The sequence below is a fragment of the Sminthopsis crassicaudata genome, chromosome 3, assembly GCF_048593235.1.
Source record: "Sminthopsis crassicaudata isolate SCR6 chromosome 3, ASM4859323v1, whole genome shotgun sequence".
Taxonomy (NCBI): domain Eukaryota; kingdom Metazoa; phylum Chordata; class Mammalia; order Dasyuromorphia; family Dasyuridae; genus Sminthopsis; species Sminthopsis crassicaudata.
Window position 1 is genome coordinate 181,585,255 of NC_133619.1, and position 27,883 is coordinate 181,613,137.

The 27,883-nt window shown below is 35.1% G+C and overlaps 1 long non-coding RNA gene across 1 annotated transcript; it reads right to left on the reverse strand.

The window, feature by feature from the left end:
* On the reverse strand, positions 1-27,770 carry LOC141559415 (uncharacterized). Its single transcript, XR_012487396.1, has 4 exons — positions 27,484-27,770; positions 19,883-19,946; positions 2,533-2,683; positions 1-854 (listed from the first exon to the last, which is right to left on the reverse strand). It is a non-coding gene; the product is annotated as an uncharacterized LOC141559415 (long non-coding RNA).
* Between the last annotated feature and the right edge of the window lie 113 nt (positions 27,771-27,883).

Sequence of the window (27,883 nt, forward strand, 5' to 3'; positions counted from 1 at the left end):
ACACAAGAGGCACTTAATAAATGTTTGTTGACTGTAAGAGAATTTAGTTCTGTAACACTTACTATTTTGCTCAGTTTCTTCTTTCTTCATGTGTTCGCAGTGTCTCAAATTTAAAGAACTCCCTAAATTCTAAGGAGCTCAAAATATATTGTGTATGATCTGTATACATTAATGCATTTGGTAGGTAGACACTATCAGACACCTACCATTCAAAGTCAAGTTAAGGGCAGGATAAATTATGATTGGTTAAGTGATAAATACCCACAAAAGACCCCCAAAGAAGGCTTGGACTTGGCTGCCAGCATAGAATGCTCAATACTTCTGAGTTTGAATAAGGTCAGAAAGAATAGATAGGCAGTCACAAGAAACAGTCTTAGATGCCACTACTTCTTGTAATTTTGAAATATAAGTTTTATTATCTCTATAGTGTATTATTATATTGTGCTTATTGTATAATATATGTATATTACATTCCTTGAGCATCTGAATCTCTAGCATTTAGCTCCAAATTGAGAGTAGAGTCAAGAATAGAACTGAGAAGCTTTTACTCTTAGCAATTTCATCTAATCATTTGGCCCTGCTCCAAGAGGCTTGAAGATTAATAGCTAAGAAGCTAAAACAAATGGAAGCTATATTCTCTCCAAATAAATCTATAATGTTCTTCAATATAACACAGATCTTCTCAACAGACAGGACACAAATCACTGACAATATTCATTTTAGCAAAACTGGAGGGCCCTGATGGCCCCATCTTAAACAGTCTAGTTTTTTATCCATCATCTGGGCAGTAAAGATCAATGATCTCATATGCGACGAGAGATATTCAAGTTCTCTGCAGGACCTTAACAGGATGGCTGGAAGAGAAAACAATTTATTGTTGCATTTGTCATATCATTGATCTGTTTACGTGCTTGTTGCTAAAATAACATGATAAGTAAGCTTAGCCCAATATTGGATAAATGTGAACATTCTCACACTGAAGAGGAAGAGCATAACTCATTTAGTATACTAAATCAGGTGTGCTAAAAGCTCCATGAGGCAGCTTCATTCAGGAAGGTGGAATCTTAAAAATAGATCCTTTAATGGTCAATTTTATTTTTCTTTCTTTCTTTCTTTCCTTCTTTCTTTCTTTCTTTCTTTCTTTCTTTCTTTCTTTCTTTCTTTCTTTCTTTCTTTCTTTCTTTCTTTCTTTCTTTCTTTCTTTCTTTCTTTCTTTCTTTCTTTCTTTCTTTCTTTCTTTCTTTCTTTCTTTCTTTCTTTCTTTATTTCTTTTTACTCAATATTACTGAGAGATCTGCTCAAAGGTTATACCGAACAATGGATAAAGAACAGTTCTCAGAAAGAACTGTCATAATATCGCTCACATTTTTAACATTTACAAAGTGCTTTTTTCAGAACAATTTGGGGAACTAGGTAGTACAATTATTAATATCCTCATGAGGTAGGTAATAGAATGATCCACATTCCCAATTTGCATTTGAGGAAACCAATGTTGGACCAAACCAATTGTCATTTACCCAGTCTTTAAGTGTCAAGCCTTGAAATTCAACCCAGGATTCTTATAATTGAGATTCTTTCTCTTACACCACGCTCTTCTGTAATTAATACTAATGAATTTTTATGGCATGGATTTTAGACTTTAAATCGCCACCACTTACCCATCCTCCCCTTCTGGATGTTCCTCTCCCTTCGTTTCTGAAACATAGCTCTCTCTTGGTTTTCCTCCTACATATTTGACTGTTCCTTCTCCATCTCTTTTTCTGGTTCATCTGCTTCTTCCTTATAAGTTCCTTAAAATTTTGCCCTGGGTCTTCTTTTCTCTTAGCTCGTGATCTAATCCTCAACTCCCATCATCTTGACACAAATGACTCCTAAATTAGCATATCCAACACAATCTTCTTTTTTGAATTCCTCTTCTGTAGCTTGATCTATATTTTGACATCTAAAACTTGAATGATCTAATATGGCATCCCCAAATCATTTTGTTCCAAACTGTTCTTATCCTCTCCTTCTAAATCTACTGCTCTTTCCAAATTTCTGTTCCTATTTATGATCTCATTAGTTCCCTACTCATTTAGGCTCTAAATCTTTGATTCTTCTTCCTACATCATTGCCTATAACTCCCATCACTTGCCAAATTATTTTGATACTTGGACCATGGTACCTCTTATTTCATTTCCTCCTTTCCACCCACATAACCACCACCCTAGTTCAGGCTCTCATCACTTCTCACTTGAACTATTGTCATGGTCTTCTGTTGCCCTAGCATGTATTTCTAATCTTCCCTTTATTAAGTAGTTAAAATAATCTTCCATCAATATACATGTCTGACCATGCTGTTTTCCTACTCAGAAATATTTACTTAGCTTCTCATCATCTCTAGGGTAAAATGCAAACTCTAAACTTAGCTTTGCATTGAAAAACCTCCATAATCTGGCTTCAATTTATTCTTCCCACATTATTTTGCATCATTTCCCTTCTCTCATTCTCTGATCCAGTGAATTATTACCTGTTCCACAACTGTATCCTTACCTCAGTGCATTTGTGCAGCCTGGAGAATGCTGCCTCCTTATCTCTAGATGTTGAAATCTTTCTCTTTCTTTAAAATTCTCTTCCAAATGCCACCTCCTCCATTAAATCTTCTCTGATTTCTTCTACTCTTTCCTCCAATTTGCTCTCTGTTCTGAAAGTTTCATAGAGTATTTTTATGAATCTTTTTGTGTCTCTTTTGCAAGATATTTTCTACCATTTGGAGGTGTTCCCAAAGTGTTAGTGCAGTTTAAAACGTAGGATTTGGGACAACTTAAAATTGTGCTAAGAATTTTGGGACATCCTGTACTTATCTGTGATCTATCCACTCCTACTCTTTCATCCTCAAAAGAATGTAAGCACCTTGAGGATGAGTCTATGTTGTATCCCCCCTAATTGGGCACTGTTCCCAATTGCATACCATAGGTCTTTAATAAATGAAAAAATGAACTTCTTAGACTCTTGTCTTTCTAAATAACAATGACCTGTATTTGCACTTGATTTTATTTTTTCAAAAAACTATCACATTCTTTTTCTTGCCTTCACAACAACTATATGATTGAGATAGGGCAAGTATTATTCCCATTTTATAAATGGGAAATTGAAATCTACTTGTTTAGAAGACCACTTAGTTTCATGAGAAGAAGGGAATAAGCCTTTATATAGGCCCTATTCTGTACTAATGAAGTTGTATATTTGAATATTTCAGGCAACTGTGACTTTGTTGAATATATGATTTTTGTGTGAACATTTCTTTCAGCATTGCAGATCATAGGATAATTTCTCTAGAGTTCATGTGTGTATTCTGCTGTTAGATTATATAATCCCTCTGTGACTTGGTAGAATAACTTTGAAAATTACAATCTATTTGTGATCAATTAGGCAAAAACCCTCCAAATTTATTAGTCTGGATGACAGATGTAAAACTTGTTATTGACCCATATTCAAAGCCTTTCCAGTTTGATAAGACAGTCTTAGTTTGTGATCCAGTAGCACAGCCTTCAAACACCTGGCATTACTTCCACACTATTGTAGAGAGGCTGAGCCTTTCTTTAATGATACATGGGAGACAAAACTTTGATCTCCAACCAGACACAGAGATTGAAAGGATATGTCTGATCTTAGACTGGGTATACTCTGCCTGGCTTTTATTAGGTAAGTATACAGATTCTAATTAAAGAGTTCTCTCCAGACTTCTTTATATCCTAAAATACTTGAAGACTCAGCAAGGTAAGAACTGTAGGCCCAGAAGAAACACTGTAGAAATCAAGTAGGAGCAGGAACAGCAGAAATGCTAGTCTACCCATCTTGAAGAGTAGGAGAACTATAAACAACACTGCACCCAGTGAAAAGCAGACTTAGCATATTACCACCACAGTTGGCAAGGAGGAGGCCCGGTGAACCCAGTAGAGCAAAATACCTGGTGGAGATACCATGTTTAACGAAAACTCCTGTGAGCAGTTTAAAAACATCCACAGAAGATTTTATCTTTCACTGTCAGAGATGTGGCCCACTAGGAGCATTATATTTTTATATTTTAATTTTTTGTTTTTCTGAACTCAACAAATAGCAACAAACATGAACATTTTCATTCTTCAAAGAACAGAAAAAAGAATTGCCTTTGAAAACATGAACTCCATTATATCCAGTTTCTTTCTTTTTTCCAAATAGTTTCAAAGCTATCCGGCTTGTCTATGACATCCCTTAAAACACCTTCTGCCCTATTCTATTCCTTATTTTACATATTTCATTGATGTCCTTTTCTTTTTTCCCCTCTTTTTATTTTTTCATTAGTCTCCCTCTTTCAGTGCTCCCTCCTGCAAAAAATCAAGGAAAAGCTCTTCCTTGCAACCAATAAGCATAGTCAGAACATACTCACACACTGGTCATGTTTTAAAGTATACATTTCACTGTATTTCTCTAGTCCATCACTCCTCTCTCTCTCAGTTCTCTAATCACTCTCCACAAATATTCCCTATGTCTCTTCCCCTTCATGATCCCTATACTTGTTTATTTTCCTCCCCACTGATAATGAGTATATTTGTGGGAGAGTATACTCTGTTTTGGGGGGAATATTCCATTGTACATGGTACATGGTACAGCAGTACAATGGTGTTTCATTAAATGCTTTTGCACTAAACTGATTGTGTTTTCTGCATAATGAAAAAGTAGATGTATTAGTAGGGACTCATCCTATAATTCTGAGAGGATATTGTCCCACAGAAAATCTTGAATCTCAGGTTCATTTTGTGAAGGTGGGATGGTGCTACACTATGATAAGGCATCAAAGTAGGACATTAATATAGGATTTCTGTGGAAAGTTTAAGTTCTATTAAGCAGGCTTCAATATTCATAAAAGATTCTTTAGCTTTATAAGAATATTTACCTTGCCCCTAAACTGGCCCTGAAAGGACAAGGACACTGAACTTGATGACTTGGCAAGGCATATGTCTAAAGGCCCAAAAGATTTGGTCATGTCTACCAGTCTGGATTAGTTCCTTTCCCGAAGTAGACAGCTGTCATTTTTTTGGGGGGGAGAGGGAAAGCAAAGGTTTCTACTCTACCAAATAATGGAGAGAATAAACAATCTGTCCCTAGCAATGTAAACATTCCATTATGCCTCCAGAGCTAGGAAGGAACAAGGGGCTCCTTCATTCATATTCACAGGAGGCAGCAATGGACTAGGCTGGGAGTCAAAAGCTCAAAAACTCTGGTACAGACAATACAGGCTGTGACTTCTCTTTGTTACCGTGTTATCAAATATGAGATTCCTCACGGTTATCTCAAGCAAGGCTTTGAAAATAAGTCATTACAGATAGGCTACCTGAATGTTAAGTTTAAAAAGTGATGTATCTGGAGTTAGATACCAAGCCTTCCCACTCACAACCCCTTCCTTGCTCTTAAGAGAAAAATAGGAATGGATTTGACGTTCTTCTTACCATACTAGCTCAGAAATTGTTTCCCTGGCCACCTGGCATCTGGGAAAAGCTTGCCTTTTAGAGGAAGAGAATTTAAATATTCAAATCCTAGAATTTTTACTATTCCTCTCCAGATGTTACTTTCTCACTCTTGCCTCTTTCCTGACACACAGCCTCTTAGCTTTTCTAAGCACTGCTTTTATCCCAGTGACTTTTGAATTTTTGTACCTCTTAACCCCCTTGTTTCTGCTTATCTCCAACTTCTTATGCTGCACCTCACACACAATAATAAAGCAAATACAGTATTTATAAGCTCACTGGATGTAGATTTAGTCTTTCTGTATGCTATCTGGTGTAACTAGAACATTCTGGGCATTTAATTACTGTTAAATAATTTATAATGCTGAACAAAATAGATATTTAGGTAATCAAAAGCTCCTTCAATATGTCTTTCATTGGGGGGGGGCTGTAAATGTTGGAGTTTGTACAGAGATTTTTTTCTGATTTGCTAAATTTGTAAATTACCCATTTCTCATGGACTCCAGAGATGTCAGTCTCCAAAGTCATTAATTTCCTCTCAAAGAAGTCAAGCATGTGGACCAAGCACTACAATAGCGCTCTCTCTCCCTGGAATCTGGACCCTTTAGAAATTTCAGTTTTGATTGTCACTGAAATAAGCCACCACTGGGTTGTTTTCAGATAAATACAAATAAATGCATTGAAACGGGGAGAAAAATGCCATTCTCAAGAAGTTTGGGGATTTGAAAAGTGAGGTTTCCACAGTTGTCCCTTTCAGAATTGAGTGAGAAGCTTAGCCTGGTTGGGAACAATGCCCTTTTAAAAAAAATTTCCCCAGAATTTACCATTTCAATATTACTCAAAAACAGTCTAAGGCACAGGAGTCTAGGCAGTAGCATCAAATAGGCAACTTAAGGTGTGCCTCTTTGAACTCCTATTTCCTCAGGCTCCCAAATACTTTAGAGAGATTGGTTTCTGAGCTCTGAAAACCAGTTAAAAGAGCTAGGTGAATACTACTACTGATGTATGGTAGAAGGCTCCATTTTCAATTGTAAAATATTATAATGAAATTTTTTTAAAGAAATAACTATTTGCAGATTGGTCCTCTACTTTCTTTAAAAAGAAAACACACTTTGATTGATGATTTTTTATCTTTACATTACAGATTTTTCTTCTCCTTTCCTTTTCCTCACAAAGAAACAAAGTTATCCCTTTTTTGTGTATGAGGAAACTGAGGTTAAGTGTTTATGTGGCATGGACCAAAGAAAAACAGTTAAGCCTTAACACCTGATTAAAATATCTGCCAATGGATGTACTAAGCAAAAGGGAGATATTTTCTATTATCTCTTCTCTGGGATAATTACTAATTTTTCAGCTTCTTAGAGACTTTTTTCTAGCGATCATTTCATTTACATTATTATAGTCATAGCATACGTTGTTATTTGGAGTTTGTTTATTATACAGAGGTATTATGTTCATATAAATTTCCCATGTTTCTCCTAATTCCTCATATTTATAAATTTTAAAATTATTTATTCATTTTATTTTAAATTTATGGAATAAAACAAGAATTTCCATAACAGTATTATAAAAAATACTAAATACGAAACTTTACTTGTAACTGAATATTTGATTTTATTACTGTACTACAGTATCCACTCTCTATTACCCAGTTGTGCTATCTTTACTAAGAGTGGTATTATATCCATTCCAAAATATTCCCAGCAGCACCTTTTGTAGTCATCCACTTTCTAAACAGCAGAGAAAATAGCAAATCTGACAAAGAAAGAACACAATATCCATTAACTCCTGAACTGTCTCTTTGCATCTTACTTTAGATAACTCATTTTTCCATTTCCTTGAGAGTCAAAAGAATCTATTTTCTGTCAATATCTACTGATACTTAGATTATCTCATCCATGTCTATCACTGAATATATCTAAACTTTTACTGTCAATAGAATCAATCAATTCAATTCAGTGCAATTCATCAAAATTAGGTGCGTTCTATGTGCATAGTAATATGTTTAAGTTTAATGGTGAGAGTTTTTATTCTAGAGTTCTACACAAAAATGTTATAAAAGAGGGCTCCTAAAGGGAAAGTAGAATAGTATAGTGGAATGAGTTTAGTATTCAATAGTACAGTGTAGTTCAATGCTCAGGAGTCAGAGATCTTGAGGATCAGAGATCCTCTGATGCTTATTATCTATATGCTGTTATTTGGTTGTTTTCAGTAGTGTCCAATATTTTGTGACCTCTTTTTGGAGTTTTCTTGGCAAAGAGATTGAAGTGGTTTGCCATTTCTTTCTCTAGCTCATTTTACAGATAAGGAAACTGATGCAAACAGGAGTAAGTGATTTGTCCAGGGTCACACAGCCAGTAGGTTTATGAGATCAGATTTGAATTAAGGAAGATTGGTCTTCTTAATTCCAGGCCCCACACTCTATGGTATAAATGTTTAATGCTTAGTAGGCTTTAGTATCATCATCTGTAAAACGAAGGTATTGCATCTGAGGTGACTTCTATCTCCCGAGTTATGATTCCATGGAGGGCTATCTCCTGTCATCTTGACATGGCTCTGAAGGGGCAAATGAGGCAGGTGACTTTGCATAACTCTCCCTCACTTAAGGCCAATTTATTTGCATGCCATGGCATCACTTCCCTGATGTCACGGTTCTCTTAGAAAATGAAAAACAACAAAATATGGTTCTATGACCCTTGCATCTGAGGTAAAGGAGGAGCAGAGGTGAGTTGGAGCTACCTTGAACCATTTATCAAAAGGCAATTGTAATATTTTCATGCTGAGTTATTTATACATTGGGAATTAGTAAATGTTACAAATCAGAGCTTAGTTTACTGTTTTGTTAATTGTCTAGACTTAAGAAAGTGGTGGAGAAAATGCTAATGATTCAAATTAAACTTAAAACTATGTTTTGGGTAATTTTTTCCCCCTGTATTGTTCAATTTTACCAATACAGCACTGAGGGGAGCCACTTCTTTTTCCTCCTGAAGTACTTTGGGGATCTATGAAATCAGCATGTTTGTTATAAAAGTGGTCTCAAAATCTGGCAGGCCGCTCAATAAACAATGAATATATCTGCTATGAACTACCTGACACTACCACCACAGTTATTGGGAAAAGAAATCTTCATTGATTTGTGCCTGTGTAAAGAATGAACAGGTATTTCCCCCAGAGGTTGTTTAATGTGCAGTCAACTACTCTGTGGGGCCTATTAATTTGCAACTCCAGAATGACTTTATATGGATGATTCTTAGGATAATGCTCCGCTTATCAAGTCAAGTAGGGTCTGTTGTTCTTGGTGGTGGTGTTTAGTCTATTTAATTGTGTCCGACTATTCATGATCCCATCTGACATTTTCTGGACAAAGAGTGGTTTGCCATTTCCTTCTTCAGCTCATTTTATAAGTGAGGAAACTGAGGCAAATAGAGTTAAATGACTTGCTCGTAATCAGACACTTAGTAAATGTCTGAAATTATATTTAAACTCATTAGTAGAGATCAATCTGTAAGTTCATTGGGTAGATCTTCACCAAAGAAGAGAGTCCCATATCAATGAATTTTGGGATTGCAGGTTATTTAACTAAGAAAATAAGAAGCATTCTCTTGTAGAAAACTTCCTTCAGATCTAGAAAGATCCTGGGTTCAAAACCTACTTATGACACATTGGCTATATAATCCAAGCCATGTCACATAAAAGCTTAGGCTCAGTTTTCTCATATATAAAATAGGGATAACAATAATACCTACTTTACAGGGTTATTGTAAGGATTAAATTAAATGATATGACATAGGGTATCTCAAAAGTCTTAGTGCAATTTAAAACTTTAATAGCTTAAAATTTTGCTGTTTTTTCGGCTACCCTGTAAATATCAAATACTTTTGCAAACTTTAAAGTGGAATGTAAATGCTGTTGCTGTGGCTGCTGTTGTTGCTGCTGCTACTACTACTACTATCACTCCTACTATTACCACTGCAGGGAAATGAACATTTGTTCCTTCCTATTTTCTGAACACACATTTTATAGATGCCTGCCCCTACACAATTATTTTTCCTTAGCTAAAATCAATGTAGTGTGAGTGGTTTTAAGTGTCATCACCATTAAGGATGAGCTGTGTGACTAGGAAAATCACTTAATTTCTCAAGGTTCGCAGAATCTCTCCAAAGATTCTAAGTTGTAAAGAAGGTGGCCACCTACAGCAGTAGAAGGAGATTTCCTCACCAGAAGCTCCCTACACCTATGAAATCATAAGTTTAGTCTCCCTTTCCCTAAGGGAGAAGAAAAGATGATTTCATAGGATTTTTTTTTTCCCTGAGACTGGGGTTAAGTGACTTGCCCAGGGTCACACAGCTAGGAGGTTAAGTGTCTGAGACCAGATTTGAACTCAGGTCCTCCTGGTGCCACCTGGCTGCTCCCACTGTGCCACCTCGCTGCCCCTACTTCATAGGATCTTGCACCTAATAATTGAAAGGAGCTCTACAAAATCTTTAAGCCTACTCCTAAACCAAATGCAAAAATTCCCTCTGCAAGAGGTTAGTCAGTAAATAAGCATTTATTAAGCACCTACTACATTCCTGGCACTATGCTAAACTTGAACTATTAAAAATAATAATAATAATGCCTTTTTTTTTTTAGTTCATTTCCTCAGCTTTCATTACTTATGTGATAAAATAAAAAGAATACAAATTTTGGAATCAAAGGACCTATGTTCAAATATTACCTCTAATGTGTAGCATCTGTGTGACCTTGGATCTCTCTGATCTTCTTCAGCTACAGAATGAGAGCTTGGACTTCACTAACTTTGAGGGCCCTCCCAGATTCCTTTGATAGCATTGATCACATGGCATGATTTTGGATCTCCATTTTGGCATTTTATTGTCAATGCAGCCTCAGACAAATCACTTCTCCTTTCACCTCAGTTTCTCCATTGAGGCCTCTGAGGTTCCCTCTAGCTCTTTTACTTTATCTATATTTAAGTGTAAAAGTGTGATTACTCTGTGAATTAACAAGCATTCATATAGGATTTTAAGTATTTTTTTAGTATTGTTGAATGAGACAACCATATATTTAGTGTTTAATTTATTTCTCAATGTTCTCAATATATGCTCCATATGGTTTAGTCAAATTTCTTATTTTTGGAGTTAGCCCTCAATTAAATGTGAACATATTCAGTTCACTCATTTCTCATTTTCTGATGTAATAGATAGATACCTTGAATCATTTAATTATAGAATTTAAGTAGTAAACCAAAAGAAAATAGAGAGAAAAAATGAACTTTCATTAATAAATTGAATTTTTTTGGTGTGTGTACTCAGCTGTATTTCTTGTTGCTCAATTAGAAAAACAATTAATTGTGAAATGCCCAGATGAAGTTTTTCAATTATATAATAATTGGCAAACATTCTAGTGTTTGTATGAAAGGGTAAATTGCTCAAGTGGAAGCACAGTGTCATCCCAAACCTAAAGGTAACCCAGGTATCCTTATAGTTCATTCTTAACTATTGGCAGAGCTTAACTTCTTAAAAAAATTTTTTTATCATAAAGATATAGATGATGCCGTCATTTGCAGAAGGACAAGAGTAAGGATTGAGTTCTCCAAAAGGGGATGCATATTTTTAGGCAAAATGGAAATTAGTCAAGAAAGGAACCTATAACAGCCCTCTGTAGTGGCCAGAAACTGGAAACTAAGTGGATGCTCATCAATTGGAGAATGGCTGAATAAATTGTGGTATGTGAATATTATGGAATATTATTGTTCTGTAAGAAATGACCAACAGGATGATTTCAGAAAGGCCTGGAGAGACTTACATCAACTGATGCTGAGTGAAATGAGCAGGACCAGGAGATCATTATATACTTCAACAACAATACAATATGATGATCAATTCTGATGAATGTGGCCATTTTCAACAATGAGATGAACCAAATCAGCTCCAATAGAGCAGTAATGAATTGAACCAGCTACACCCAGTGAAAGAACTCTGGGAAATGACTATGAACCACTACATAGAATTCCCAATCCCTCTAATTTTGTCCACCTGCATTTTGGATTTCCTTCACAGGCTAATTGTACGCTATTTCAAAGTCCGATTCTTTTTGTTCAGCAAAACAACTGTTTGGACATGTATACATATATTATGTTTGATTTATACTTTAACATATTTAGCATGTATTGGTCAACCTGCCATCTGGGGGCGGGAAGGAGGGGAAAAATTAGAACAAAAGGTTTGGCAATTGTCAATGTTGTAAAATTGCCCATGCATATATCTGGTAAATAAAAACTATTAAAATAAAAAAGGAGCCTATAAGCCCTTTTTATAGTAGTAAGAAGCTGGACTGAATGTCCATCATTTGGAGAATGTCTGAGTAAATTGTGGTATATGAGTGTTATGGAATATTATTGTTCTGTAAGAAATGACTAGCAGGATGAATTCAGAGAGGCCTGGAGAGACCTACATCAACTGATGCTGAGTGAAATGAGAGAACAAGAAGATTATGTGATGATCAATTCTGACCAATGTGACTCTTTTCAATAGTGAGGTGATTCAGGACAGTTCCAATGGACTTGTGATGAAAAGAGCCATCTGCATCCAGAGAGAGGGCTGTGGGGAATTGAATGTGGATCATAACATAGCATTTTCATTCTTTTTGTTGTTGTTTGCTTGCATTTTGTTTTCTTTGTCAATTTTTTTCCTTTTTGATCTGACTTTTCTTGTGCAGCATAATTGTGGAAATAAGTATAGAGGAACTGCACATGTTTAACATATATTGGATTATTGCCATCTAGGGAAAGGGTAGAGGGAAGGCAGGGAAAAATTTTGAAACACAAGGTTTTTGCAAAGGTAAATATTGAAATTTATCTATGCATATGTTTTGAAAAATAAAGCTTCAATTTAAAAAAAGAAAAGAAAAAAGCCTATAATGTTGTTTATAAAATTACATTACATTAAAATTACATTAGTACAAATCTAATGTTTCTTCAACTGTGAAAACAGCCTTTTCTTCTCCCACATCTTTTATTTTTCTCTACTGGGGTTTTGCTTTGGATTAGGCCAGGTCCCACAGCTGTTAATGACTTTCAATGTGACCTCTTCTCTCCAGCCTTAAATTTTAATAAGAGGTGTTCAGGCAATGTTTGTTAAATTGAATTGACAAACAAAACCTAACTTGCAAAAGGAAATAGATTCTGACTGTATAGACTGACTTCCTGGAACCAAGGAATATATCAAGCAACTATTTTGATTCACACTTGCCAATCTTTCTTCCCTATCCTCCAATCAACATGGCATTATTGAGAATCCTCAACTGACACTTTCTCAGTGAAAAATGAATTCCCAGAAACTGTACTAACCAAACCCTGATCTTCTGTCCTTTAAACTATATAGTTTAGAGCACATTGTATGGGACTCACAGACCTCTTTGACCATCAACTTAGGAACCCCATCTCAAAATAATGTTTTTTAAATTCATAAGACGAAACACGTGGAATTATAAAGAAAATCAATTTAATATAATTATAAATTGTAAAAATATATATTTTTTAAAAAAAGATTATAAACACTGCCAAATTAAATCAAACATGGAAGGCTGGCCTTGGGCAAGAAGACCTGAGTTCTGGCATGTACTAATTGTATGACTTTGGACTAGTCACTTCTCAGTATCACAGACAATTCTCTTAGATTATACCTTATAGATAAGTGGCTGATACTGCTTTAGTGGAGAGAGTTCTCATATCCACAAATAGATCAAAATCATACCTCCTTCATCACTCCTGCTGACCTTATTCCCCAAATAAAGAAGAATAAACTTTAAATTGCTATTTATTATTATTTTATTATCAAATAATCATATATAACATATATTATGCATACATTATATAATAGGATATATGTTATATAACATATATTATTATAAAGTCCATTCAGGGGCCTCTATATTTGATGTCAACTTTTCAATTTGTCTGTCATTGATCTCCTACATAAACCAGAATAATCAAACTGGAGTTCCCCATCACACTTTGTGCCTCCAGTTCAATTTAATTCAAAGTAAATATATTGAGTACCCACTATCTTCCCTGCAAGCTGTGCCAGATATTTTTTATTTTTGTCTTTGTTCCTAGTGCTCCCTTGTTCTGAAAATTATTCCTCCTTCCTGAAATTTAATCGATTTTTAAAGGCCTAATGTAAATGCTATCTCTTCCATGAAGTTTTCCTTAATGACTAGAAGTAAAAGTCAAATCTTCCTCTCACTCATAAACACTTCTGTTGTGCCACTTTTTTTTTTGAGGGCAAGAACTACCTTTCTTTTTATTAATTATATTCCCAGAATTTAGCTCAGTGCCCAACACAAAGTAGGTGCTGGGTGCTATGATTTCTGGATCAGGAACTTATGGTTACACAGCTAGTATGTGTTAGAGGCAAGATTCTCACCCTTGCAAACCACAACAGCATTTATTATACCTTCTCTTCTCTCAACTCACATGGCTACTATTCTAATTGCTTAGATTATTGCCAGGGATTCCTAATTGGCCTCTGAAGCTCAATTTTCTCCTCATAATAGTTCATTCTTTAAACAGCCACCAAAGTGTTTTTTTCTTAATGGGTAACTCTAACTAGGTAACTGTCCTACTCAATAATCTCCAGTGGCTCCCTATTACCTTCAGTATCAAATATTAACTTCTCCATTTGGCATCCAACCTGGACTTTTACTATCTTTCTAGTCTTAATACATATTTCTTTTCTCCTTACTCTCACTGATCCAGCCAAATTATTTTTCTTTCTGTTTTTCACATGGAGTACTCTAATTATTATCTTTGTGTCTGGAAGGTACTCCCTCCTTACTTCCATTTCAGAATTTTTGGGTTCCATCAAACATCTCAAGCACTATTTTCTGCATCAGGTTCTTCTAATTATAAGAACTTATCTCATTCTTTCCTCAATTCAATCTAATAAATATTTATTAAGCACCTACTATGTGCCAGGCACAGTGATAAATTCTGGGGATACAATTAATAAAAAGAAAGATAATCCCTGCCCTCAAGGAGATTTATAATCTAATATATAAAAGGCAGGAAAGCGGGTAAAGGGACTCTAGGGACCGTAATTGGGGGTCATGTTGCTCTATGAAGATGAAACCAGGCAGAGCAAAGTGGAATGATCATCCAGGCCGGTCTCTGCCCTCTCTATAGGAAGGCATTGGGAGGAGTTGGGTACTCAACCATCCAGCCCTGCCCCACCCAAAACAGAGAAAAGAAGCTTGAGTTAGCAGCATAGTAGTAAGATTAGAAGTGAAGAATTTATATGTTTATCCTGGAATGAGCATCTTGCTTCCTGGAGTTGAAACCAGGAAGAGCAGAAGATACAAAGCAGAAATAACCCCACTTTCTGGATAATCAAGGTTTTGTTTATATTTATAGATGCTCCTTTTGTTTTTTTCCTCTGACTCTTCCTTAATTGAATATAAATTCTTTGAAGTCATTCCTTTTCTTCTTGTCATGGAATGCCATTGAATGTTATTGAAAGCATAGCTCCTGACATATATAAAAGAGGTTAATAAGTGCTTGTTACCTGATTAACTGATCAGCAAATATTTGTTAAATTAATTAAATGAATACAGCAAAAAACCTTGTGAGAATAAGAATTCTGCCTTATTTTCTTTTTATGACTACTTTAGTTGTGTGAATTGATGGTATAAGGTTGACTATGGGAAACATCAGGATATTGAGAAATCTAGTTTGTGGAGCAGCTTTTATAATTTGATTGAATTTTGGGATGAATATACTAGGTCTCCAGGTTTCTTCCTCTTTTGTCCTGAAGGTTCACCTGAAGTGTTTGCACCTGAAAACAAAACAAAACAAAATATTCCCAAAGTACTTGGGAGATGCTCAGGATTATAGGGACAGGTAAACTGTAATGATGTCTTCCAAGAATTTTGGAAGCTGGGAACAAACTACAATAATGTACTATGAGTATATCGACATTTATATAGACATTTCTTGAAGGAATTGGTGAGCAACTGAACAATATGCTAGAGAAGTAGTTTGGTATAATAGCACACTGGACTTGGGATCAGAAAAACCTGTGTTTAAATCTTATTTCCTGCGTAAATCACTAAAACTCTTGGAATCTCGGTTTCTTCAGCTATAAATAATCTGTGGATTATAATATTAGCATCTACCTCATAGGAGTGTTGTGAGGATCAAATGAGATAATATATGGAAAGCATTTTGCAATCCATAAAGTGATGTAAGAATGTTAAACATTACTGCTATTATAATAAATGATAACAGCAGTCACATTAACAAAAAATATGAAAAATAAAGAAAAATACAAAGAAAAGAAGAGCCCGGATTGTCAAGTTCAAGTTCTGAATTTTAATAATAAAGGAAAGAATTCCCATCTTTCTCTATCAGCATTTTTCTTGGCTTTTGAGATCCCACCTATTAAAAGTCATACATATATACATATATACCCACATCTATCACAGATTTCTCATTTTTGACACTGTGTATATATATATATATATATATGTATATATATATATATATATATATATATATATATATATGCACACACACCCACCCACACCCCCACACACACACACATGGATGTATATATATATGTATTTACTGTATAAGATGGTTAGTAAACTATATATATATAATATATTATATATATATACATACAGAGAAAGAGTTTATTGACCATCAGTATATGTGTTTGGATATGTTCACTGTGCAAGATGGTCAAGAAACTATATATATATATATATATATAGATTATCTATAAAATTACTAGGCTGCCCAGATTGGAGATGGCTTAGACTTTGATTTTTTTCAATAGTCAATCAATTACAAACTGTTTCTATGTTCCAGACATTGTACTAAGCTGGGTCTTCTAATGGGGAAAGGATGGCAACACGGTAGTGTAATGGTATAGTAGAACTGGGTGTAAAGCCAAAAAGATTGGTTTTATATCTAGGCTTTGACCCTAGGCAAGTCATATAAGTTTTCTAATAGTCAGTTTATTCAACTGTAAATGTAAATATGGGAAATCTGTGATTTCTTTATTATAGGGAAGTCCTTTCACAAATCCATTTAGGTTGTAGTGCAGATATTCTTAACCTGGAGTTTATAAATTTGTTAAAAAAAATTATTTGGACATTTCAATAGAATTGGTCTCCTTTGTTATTCATACATTTAGAAACATTATTCTGAGAAAGGACCCACAAGCTTCCCCATGATGTCAAAGGGATTCATGACACAAAAATAGGTCAAAAACTCCTATTCTAACAGAAAATTTTTACCTGCCCAAGTCTTATAAAAGTTAAGTGATTTGCCCAGAGTAATAGAACACTAGGTGCCAGACTTTTGAGTCTTCCTGACTCTAAGGCTAAGAACTTTATCCATTCATCACATGCTGCCTATTATTCTCAGTAAAATGAGGGTGTTAATATGTGTAACAATAGCTGTACATAAAGCAGGACCTGACTGTGCCAAGTGAACCCAACCCATGCTTTATGTGTGCCTATTGGGTAAGGACAGGGTTATTTCCACACAGGGTTATTGTGAGAAAAACACTTTGCATTTTTTATTTTTGTTTCCAGATATTTCTGGTTTCCTAAATCACCCAAACAGAATTATAACCTCTGAGGATTAAATACGAATTTTATTTCATATACCTCTTTCTGCCAGTGAGCTTTCTGCTTTATGAAAAATTAGCAGTTAGCAGATGTCAGAGAATGTGTTACATACACTGTGATGAAGAAAAAGCATAGCAAAAATTTTGCAAACACTACAATTAAATCATATAGTCTAAGTGGAAGCTCAGAGGAAATTTCCTTTTGTAAGACATAGATGACGAGACTATCTGGTATTGCTGTGACTCCACCCCTGTCCTCAGTAGAATCTGGCTTACCCTTTCTTTGAAGGCTTTCTTAGCTGCAGTAACAAGAATATGGGATTTGGAGTTATGAGATCTAGGTCCAGATCACAACCCTTATGCTTAATAGTTTCCTAATTGTCTCATCAGTAAAATGGGAATATTTATATTTGCTTCCTCTGCCTCAATTATTGTGAGGAAAGCTCTTTGTAACGCTTAGGCTGCAAAGGCAGCCCATGGAGTAGTGAATAGAAGGCCAGCCTCATAGACAGGAAAACCTGGGTCTCTCACCTTCAGTTTTTCTATCTGTAAAATGGGAATAATAATACTACTTACAAACAAAAGACTTTCAGGTTTATTGTGAGTTTCAAACAGATATTGTGCTTGCTATTCAAATCTTGTCTCTGACACATAATGCCTGTGTGACTCTAAAGAAATTATTTAACCTCTTTGTGCCAGAAGGAATTCTTTAAGATTATAAACTACTGAGCAGGTGTTTGTTTATTTTACTGAGAGGCATAGGACAGTGTGACCTTTGGGCAAAATCATTTACCTCTTCTAGGCCTCAGTGAATGTCTCAGGTCTCTCTCAGTAACAAATTTATAAGCCTGGGAGTTCTTTCCACCAAGGAATCAGATCTGATAGTAAAAAGAAATGCTATAAAAACTCAAGGTCTTCTTCCTTCTCTTCTGAAGCCAATCAGCATCCAAAAAACTTGCTTAGTAGTCAGTACAAATGACCTCAGTTGCAAATGGAATCATAGTATGTCAACTTCTAAAGCTAAACTCATGGAGACAGATGTCTCACTGGTTCCCTTTAGCCTGGAAGTGAGGAATGATATGAGTGACAGAAAATGCATCACTGGGCAAGGAGGCTATCTGATGACAGCCCTGAAAGATATGTCATCCTGGTCCAGCCCCACTGGGTAATGCCAAGGGTCACAGTCAATGAGAGGAATCATGCTGAAACTGAGCAACTGTCCTGATCTCGCTGTTGAGAAGTCTGCAATGCATCTGGAAGTCAGACATATCCTCAGGAATGGGCTGCTGATTTAGGATCCATACAGATATATCATAGAATCTGCCCTCTTTGCCCAAACTTCAAGGCATCTACTGCTTCTCAACAGTGTGATAAACTACTAAATACTATTATATTTGGAGGACAAACAAATTGTTCTAAGTAGGACAAGATCATCCATTTGGAGCTAAAAAGAACTTTAAAGTTTGTTGTTACCAAATTCTCAAGATAAATATTTCCATCCCAAAGTGGTACAAATTTAAATTCCAATACAAACATACATGAATAAAGATTCTACCTCACTGACTTTCCACAGTGTTTTACCTTAAGTGGAAGGATAAAGAAATATGTACTCTTTTCTTAGGCCTCTAAATTATTATTTTTAACATTTGATTTTAACTTTACTTTTCTAAATTACAAGTAAACAACATTTTCTAATTTTTGCTTTAAATTTGGAGTTCCATATTCTTTCCCTCTCCCCTTCCCCATCCTCCTCCTTCAGAAAGTAAGCAAATTGTTTTAGATTATATATGTGTGGTCATGCAAAACATTATCATATTAAAACCCAGGAATGATAAAGTTTTGAAAGTATGCCTCAATCTGCATTCAGATTGTCAGTCAATGCTTTCTTTGGAGGTGGGTAACATTTTTCATCATAAGTCCTTAGGAATTACCTTTGTTGTATCATTGTATCACTGAGAATAGCCAAGGCATTCACAGTTGATTATCATACAGTGTTACTGTGACTATGTACAATGTTCTCTTGGTTCTACTAATTTTACTTTGCATCAGTTCATGTAGCCAGGCTTACAGCACAATAGTATTTCATCACAGTTATATACCACAACTTGTTCAGTCACTTCCCAATTTATGGGCATCCCCATAATTTCCAAATCTACCACAAAAAGAACTGCTATAAATATTTTTGTACAAGTTGGTCCTTTCTCCTTTTTCTTCAGTCTTTTTGAAGTGTAGGCCTAGTAGTGATACTGCTGGATCCAAAGCATATTCCGTTTTACAAGAGTTCTTTCCCTGCTGCCCCCTTTTTTGTTCTTGGATATCAGTCAGATATGTCCTTTTAGACCTGTTCCAAAGGATTTTAAGTTAATGGGTGTGGTGCTAGAGGTGCCCTTTTTCTGGATTATGGTTTCATTTGTGTGTGTTGCTTGTTTTACAAACATGATCTGATTTCATTCTTGCAACATTCCTATAAGGTAAGTAATGCTATGTTATTTCCCTTATTTTCAGATGAGGAAATTGAGGTTCATAGATATTAATAATCTGCCCAAGATTATGAATTTCACAAGTGATGGAACCAAAATTCAAAGCCAGGTTGTCTGGTTTCCAGATTATTACACCATTCTAGTGATTAGTGGTTTAGCAAGAGACATGATTTCTGTTTTATACTCTTTCAGGTCTCATTACAAATTTTTTTTTAAGTAGTAATACCTTTTTTATCTTTATTTTTTCAAAATACATGCAAAGATAATTTTTAATACTCACCCTTGCAAAAACCTTGTGTTCCAAATTTTTCTCCCTTCCTTCTCTCTTCCCCTTCTCCTCTCCCCTAAACAGCAAGTAATCCAATACAGGTTAAACATATGCAATTCTTCTAAACACATATCCACATTTATTTCCACATTTATCATGCTGCACAACAAAAATCAGGTCAAAGGGGGGGAAATGAGAAACAAACAAACAACAACAACAAAAAAAAAACAACCAAGCAAGCAAGCAAACAATAACAAAAGTTGAAAATATTGCATTGTGATTCAATTCAGTCTCCATAATCCTCTCTCTGGATGAGGATGTCTTATTACAAGTTGTGACTCAATAGTTCATAGGAACATAGGAGCATACGTTTAGAAGTGGAAGGGAAGTTAGAGATCACTGAGAGTCCAGCTTCTTCATTTTACAAACAAAGAAAATGATGTCCAGAAAGATGAAATAATTTGCTTGTGGTTATATAGCAGAGCTAGGGTATGAATTACACATGTAGAGCTCTTTGTTATTGTTTTTTTTTATTGAATTCTAATATGTGAATACATTGGATACATAATAGATCTTTTAATATTTCAGTTTATTTTAATCAGATCTTTATTTACTTATTTAATCATAACTTAATTTAGATAGGTCTTTGGATCAACTTTAAGAAATAGTAATTAAAGGCACAGAAAAATGGAGTCTCTGAGCTGGAAGGGAACTTAGAGATCATTTAGTTGAACATAAATCATGATCTGATGGATATCACCTAAACTCTAAAGACCCTCAAAAGTTAAAGAGATTACTATCTCCTAGGCAAGTCATTCCATTTTTTGGACAGTTCTGTATAGAAATTTTCTCTTCAAATTTGTCTTGACATTCAAAGATTGTTAGCAATTTCTATACATGGTTCTGAGTTCAGCCCTTTAAGTCAAAAGTTAATCTCTCTTCTAAGTTATAGCACTTTAAAAAAATTCAAGATGGCATGTTCCTTCTCATTTTTCCTTTTTCAAGCTACTTGGATCCAATTCTTTTAGCCTATTGTAACCCAATCTCCAGGCTTCTCATTATTTTGGTTGCTCTAGTCTAATTGTGTTCTACTTAATGAATGGCTTTTCCATAAATATGATACTCAGAGTATTGCAGATATATTTTGGCCATGGTAAAAGTCAGTAAACATCCCACTTCTTCCGTTACTGCATCCTAAGAGGGGAGTTGCCTTTTTTGTGGTTGTTCATCTCACACATTATTGATTCCTCTTGAATTTTCATGCCCATTTCTCTTTCCTATGAAGGTAGTCTATCTTTGCCTCTTCATATCTTCTTTTTAAACCATCTCAAAGTGCTTAGTAGTATTAATAGCTGACATTTATGTAATGCTTTATGGTATACAAAGACTATCACAATTATGTTTAATCTTCAAAATTGCAACTGTAAGATACCTTAAGTTTTGTGCAGCAAGATAACCATATAAATATATATACATATATTGGATTTAACATATATTTTAACATATTTAAAATATATTGGATTACCTGCCATCTAGGGGAGTGAGTGGAAGGGAGGAGGGGAAAATTTGGAACACAAGCTTTTGCAAGGGTCAATGTTGAAAAATTATCTATGCATATGTTTTATAAATAAAAAATGATTTAAAAACAGAAAAAAGACAAAATCATGAAAGAAAAGTGGAGAACTCCTAAAAACATGAAGATTTCAAATCAACTGACATTTGTTTCATTAAATGTATATAATTTCATAATTATTTCTAGTAACTAATAATAAAATTGATTATTTATAGCAATTAATTTAAAAAATAAATACAATTCAGAAAAAGATACCTGAAGTTTTATTTTCTTTGAGATACTATCTAATCTCAGAGATAAAAGAATTCGATTCTTTTTAAATTAACAAATATTTATAAGGCATTGATGATATGCAAGGCATCAAGCTAAATGCTGGGGATAGAGGAATAGGATTGTCTTGTAGTATCTGGATTTGTGATTTCATTATTATGGGGAATTCTCTAGTGAGGAAAAATCCTCTATCAATGTAAATTGGAATCTTATCTGTAATTTATAGTCTTATCTAGAACATGAAAAGGTTTAGTAACAGGTCCTGGGTTTACAGAGCCAGGATGTATGAGGTAGAAAATAAATCCAATCCTTTCTGGTTTAGAGGCCAATTATCTTTAAAAAAAAATACAGTCCCCAATATCAAGCAAGATTAAGTGATTTGGCCATGGTCACTAGTTAATGTGAGAGGTATCATCCATCCACTTTCATTATTAATTTTGCTTTTCATTTGTATAAATATTATTCTTAAATCATAGAAGCATCATTTTAACATTGAGAAAGTACATTACATGCCATCAGATTGAATTCTTTCCATTTAGAAATGAGGTAGCAGAGCTACAGAGAGGATATCAAAGGTTAATTGCAGAATAAAGATTAAAGTTCCAATTCCTGGTGCCAAGTTGAACACTCTCTCTCCATAATCACAGTTCTACATACCATAACTCTAGTAATGAAGTTTTAAAGAGAACGGTGTTGGGGATTAGGATACAAAAATCATATGTGGGAGACCTTTATGATTCAAGGAACAATTAGAAAAGGAAATCAGAAAAAGGGAAGGTCATAGGAGGGAGTTTCTTGGTACAATTGTGTCATTCTCTCCCATGTCTGTTGTGAAATCTTATTGCTGTTGTTTATCCTTTGTTCTCAAAAAGGACCATGACATCAGGGAGGTGATGTCATGTGCACCTGAATTGGGTTTAAGTGAAGGAGGGCTGTGCAAGGTCATCTGCCTCACTTTTCCCTCCAGAGCCATTTGGGTGGGGTGACCAGATATAGATCAGGATGACTGGAGATGGCCCTGGATGGAATGGGAGACCTTGGCCTTTTTAAGATCTTAGTTTGACTAAGGCTACACCCATTCAGTGATTAAGGTTAGGTAGAAATTGAGGCAAAGAGGGACATCTTTCACCTACCCCCCCCCAATCTAATTAAACAAATAGGACTATTTGTGATATCTATGTAAGAGTGTAAAGGTAGGAAAGGGTGGTGGGCAATGGGCTGAGGAGCTGAGATGTAAATGACAGAGATGGGCTTTAAACCCAGGTGTTTCTGAGACCAGCTGGCTCTATATACCTCATGCTATTTTGTAGCACTGCTGTATTTATACAATACTCCGTATATCTCACATACATACATTTATACACACTCCATACACCTCATACTATTTTATTAGTACCTCTCTATTGTATTTATCACATAATAATGTGTATTATAATTAACTAAGTTTATTTCAACTGTAGCTAAAGGTGCTACATCTTGGTTGTAAATGGGAATTGAAGATTCAGTTAGATCATACTACTGGGAATATGTCTGAATGAAGTTAGACGGAAAGAGAGGTCCTATCTACACCAAATTATTTACAATAGCACTTTTTTGTGATAGGGGAAAAATACTGGCAGCAAAGTGAGGGCCCATTGATTGGGAATGACTAAACAAATTTTAATATATAGATATAATGGAATGTTATTGCACTGTAAGATATGACAACTATGAAGAATTCAGAGAAAGTGGGAATACTTGTGTAATAGGAGCAAATAAATGAAATTACCCTGGACCATATGTATTTCCTGGGTTTGATGATTCAGTATTATGCAGAAAACCAGGGTTGATTGCTTCTTTCCAACATCCATGGTAGTGATAGTATTGTCAGATAAAAAATAAAATCAATTTCTCTCACTTCTCTTCCTTTTTCCCTCTCTCCCTCCCTCCTTCCCTCTCTTCTCTTTCTCTTCCTACACCACCCTCTCTCCATCTTTCTCTTTCTCTGAATGTGTATGTCTATCTCTCTGTCTCCCACCCTGAGGAGGAGATAAGAGGCCCCTTTTTTTCTCTGAGGATCTATAGTTACAGCTTACTTATATGCAGGTTAGGTGAGCCTGGGCCTTTAATCCTTAATTACCTTTTCTGTTTTGTATTTCTTTTCCTGTGTGTGTATCTTGTGAATAATCAAATAGTAATCAAAGTAGACTTTTTTGGAAGTGGTTTTCTTGTGATTTCCTATGTACTAACTTGAAGAGGAGGCCCCTGAAGCTATTATAATGCTGCTTTTTAGAGAAGATGACCACTGACAGGAAGAAGATAGTCCTTGGCCTGGCTTGTCAGTTGACATGAATCTTAAAGGAATTTTTTAGATAGTGCAAGCTGAGAGGGAAATGCTGAATGAACAATCTCACAAAATATCTAATGTTTGATATTTTAAGTATCAACTTCCTGAGTATGAATCATTGTAGTTATTTGTTTCTGTTGCATGCTTAATGTGTGCTTGTGAGTCTTTTTGTGTTTTAAGCATTTCTTTAATGTAGAGAAAAAAAAAATAGCTATCCTGTGCATGTCCTAATCTGTGATTTTTGTCTGCGTTGTACAGTGAATAGAGTGCTAAGCCTGGAATCAGGAAGACTCATTTTCTGCGTTCGAATGTGGCCTCAGACACAGTTTTGTCATGTACAAAATAAGCTGGAAAAGGAAATGCAAGCCACTTCAATATCTTTGCCAAGAAAGCCTCAAATGGGGTCACAAAAAGTCAGAGACAACTAAAAACAACAACAACTCTCTTTTGGGGAGACCCTAGATATGAACCAAACAAGGTTTTTTTTTAATTAATTTTATAATTATAACTTTTTTTGACAGTACATATGCATAGGTAATTTTTTTTCACAACATTATCCCTTGTACTCTCTTCTGTTCCGAGTTTTTTCCCTCCTTCCCTCCATTCCCTCCCCTAGATGGCAGGCATTCCCATACATATTAAATATTTTATAGTATATCCTAGGTACAATATATATGTGCAGAAGCGAATTTAGTTGTTGTTGTTCAAACCTAAGTTTTAAGTGATTATTCTGAAAGGTCCAGAGAAAATGGTTAAAAGAGTCATAGATTTAAATAAAAATAGCCTGGTCCTTCATTTTAGAAGTCAAGGTCTCCTAGGACTTAACTTGGTCTGTGTGAATGGGTTCTTTAGTGGGACAGCGAAATTATCTCAGCCATCCTGAGCCCAGAACTAGGACTGCAGTTGTTACATTCACTACCCTTCTGATGTGAGAGCAGAAGCATTCCTTATCTGGAGAGGGAGAAAAAAAGTCTGCCTCGATTTAGGCGCAGGGGTTCTATGTTGTTGACACTTGTATGAACTAATGTGGAACAAGACAAGAAGAACCAGGAAAACAATATACATAAAAACTACACTGCTATAAAAATACGGTAAAACTAAGATAAATGTCGAATTAGTTATTTTAATGACAAAACTTAGCTTCGAAGAAGTGAAGCTTCAAAAGGTTTTTGACCAAAAAGGTTTTTGACTCCCAATTTTGACTTGTAATTTCAGTGTTCTTTAAACCCTCTGTTTTCTATTTTGGAAACCCCAGATTATGAGGGTCATTTCTTATTCTTATCTCTGATCTCCATCATGTCAGACAGCAACTAATCAGCATGACACTTTTCTCTTAAATCTTTGTAAGGATTGTAAGTGACTCTGCTCTTGACCATAGCCTTTCATTTTGTTTGCTGTATCTCTTTCACCTTGGATCCCATTCAGTGTTTTAATCCTTAGCTTGGAGCCCAATTTTGAGCTGTATAGATGCCAGTTAAAAATTTTGGAAAAGGTTGAATCCTTCCTTTCCCACCCTTGCATCTGGCTGTTAACTAACATAATTAACATACTCTCTAAAAGGTGAGGGGCTTGGGAGAGTGTAAGGTGGCTAAATTAACTCCTTTATACTTCATTCTTATTTTAAAAGACAGTAGAGAATTAGAGAAACATCTGCAACTTGCTTTTCAGAGTTTCTTAGTCTGTAACATAAGGCAAAGCTGTATTGTTATTTATCATTCTTTAGCCTCACACTTTATCATCTCCTACCTGAGGCTGTTACATTCTTTTACAAACAGCCCTCCAGCAATAATGAGTCAAATCCTTGAGATACCAGTAAAGTCTATGCTGGTAATTTCTCTGGCTAAATTTTTAAAGCCCATGAATAGCTCTTGCTTTTATCTTAGGAATGCATCTTAGTTGTGTATATCTTGGGGGTATATTTTTACTTAAAGGAAAAAGTGGACAATAAACTACCATAGTAACTCCATAATGTATTTTTTTCAACCTTCTGATATGTCACAAATTATGGCCGACAGCAGCTTTTGGAAAGGAAATGAATAGGGAAGGGGATAAGGATTTATTATTATTTGCTAAGCTTTTTAAACATAGTTTCATTTGATCTTCACAATAACTCTTAGAGGTAGGTGATATTATAATTCTCATTCTGTACTTGAGAAAACTGAAGCAGACAGAGTCTGGAGTCATATAGCCAGTAAAAGTATTTGAAGCTACATATTTGAATTCAGATCTTCCTGATTTCTGGCACAGTCCTCAATCCAGTGGGGCTGCTTGAGGAGAAAGCAGAGATTTTGGGCTCCTTTTCCATAGACTGGGAATTAGGGTTACTCTCTACCCCACTCCTTAATGTAGCTATTGAGGCACCTTAGTTTCACCTGAGTTGCCATTATGTTAAACTAGTATAGAAGTGCAATTTTACAGGTTCCTAACAACTTCTCTTTAAAGATATATATTCAGTTGAAGAGGGATGAAAAAGTTTAAAAAATGAAAAACAATAATAAATGTTCCAAGATCCTATGTTTCAGACATTCCTAGAGTAAATGTGAAAACAAAGGAACTCTTGCTAAATTATTTACATTAAAATTTTTAGTTCTTGGAAAATATTGTGCAATTCATAAAAAGTATTGAAAGGCATTCCATGTGGAATCATGAAAACATATTTTTCTGCCTCTGTGCTTGGCCTAGATTTCTGAAATAGATTTAAAATAGGGGGAGGGGCTGAGTCTATGATTTTGAAGATCCTGTCCAGTACTAAATTCTACAATTTTGTAATTTCATAATTTATAAAATGCTTTGAGTTCTAAAATCCTATAATTATATGATTCTCTTATGGATTCATGAGTCTTACTATTATTTTTGTGAAGTTGGATAAATTTTCTTTCCTAAAAATGGGAGGAGGGGGATGGTTGGACTAAATGCCCTCCAAGATTCCTTCTAGTGCTAATGCTTTGATTCTATAAAACTGAACAAGTTGTGGTAATAATAAGCTCATAGTGATGTAGCAGCTCATGATTCACAAAGTTCCCTTCTCACAACAACCCTTTAAAACAGGTAGCATTTTAAGTGTTATAGTTCCCATTTTACAGAGAAGCAAACTAAGGCAAAGAAATACTTTGACTTGTCAGAAGTCATGTGACTAATAATTGGCAGAGCTGTAATTCAAAGCTAGAGCTCTTGACTCTACAGAGATCAATGAATTTCCTGTTCCAGTTCATATTCTAGCCTTCCTGTAACTAAGCTTTTTAAGAGCAGGATCTCTACTTATTTCCATGCTGTGTAGAAAAATGTTCTCTTTAATTTTCCCTTACGTTAATAAAGTGCAAAAAATTAACTCCTCTAAGCAATTTATAAAAAACCAGCTTCTCCTTCTCCTGGGGAAACATAAAAGCATTAAAATGAATGAAATCAGCATTCTCTACGATTCCTTTGGCACAAATTGTTACTCACCTTGGATAAACGGAGATTTCTGAGGCTGATAGCTTCAAATAGGTGTCTTTCAGCATTTCTGACTGTTACAATTATATTCACTTCAAAAGGAGTACTATCAGTTGCTGCTATAATGTTAAGTGCTTTATTTAAAGAGAAAATAAAAAACTCAAACCCTTTGCTGAGAGCTCTCAGAAGGCTTGCCATTGTACTAAATGAGTAAGACTGAAACATAAAGATTAAGTTACATTAAATGCAATACTTGAATCTTTTAAAATATGGAGATATGTATTGCTTGGCTTCTCAGTGGGTGGGGAAGGGCAAGAAAGAGGGAGAAAATTTGGAATTGAAAATTTAAAAATAAATGGAAAAAATCAATAAACTATGGGAATATGATCTACCAAGGCAATCTGTCATGCCA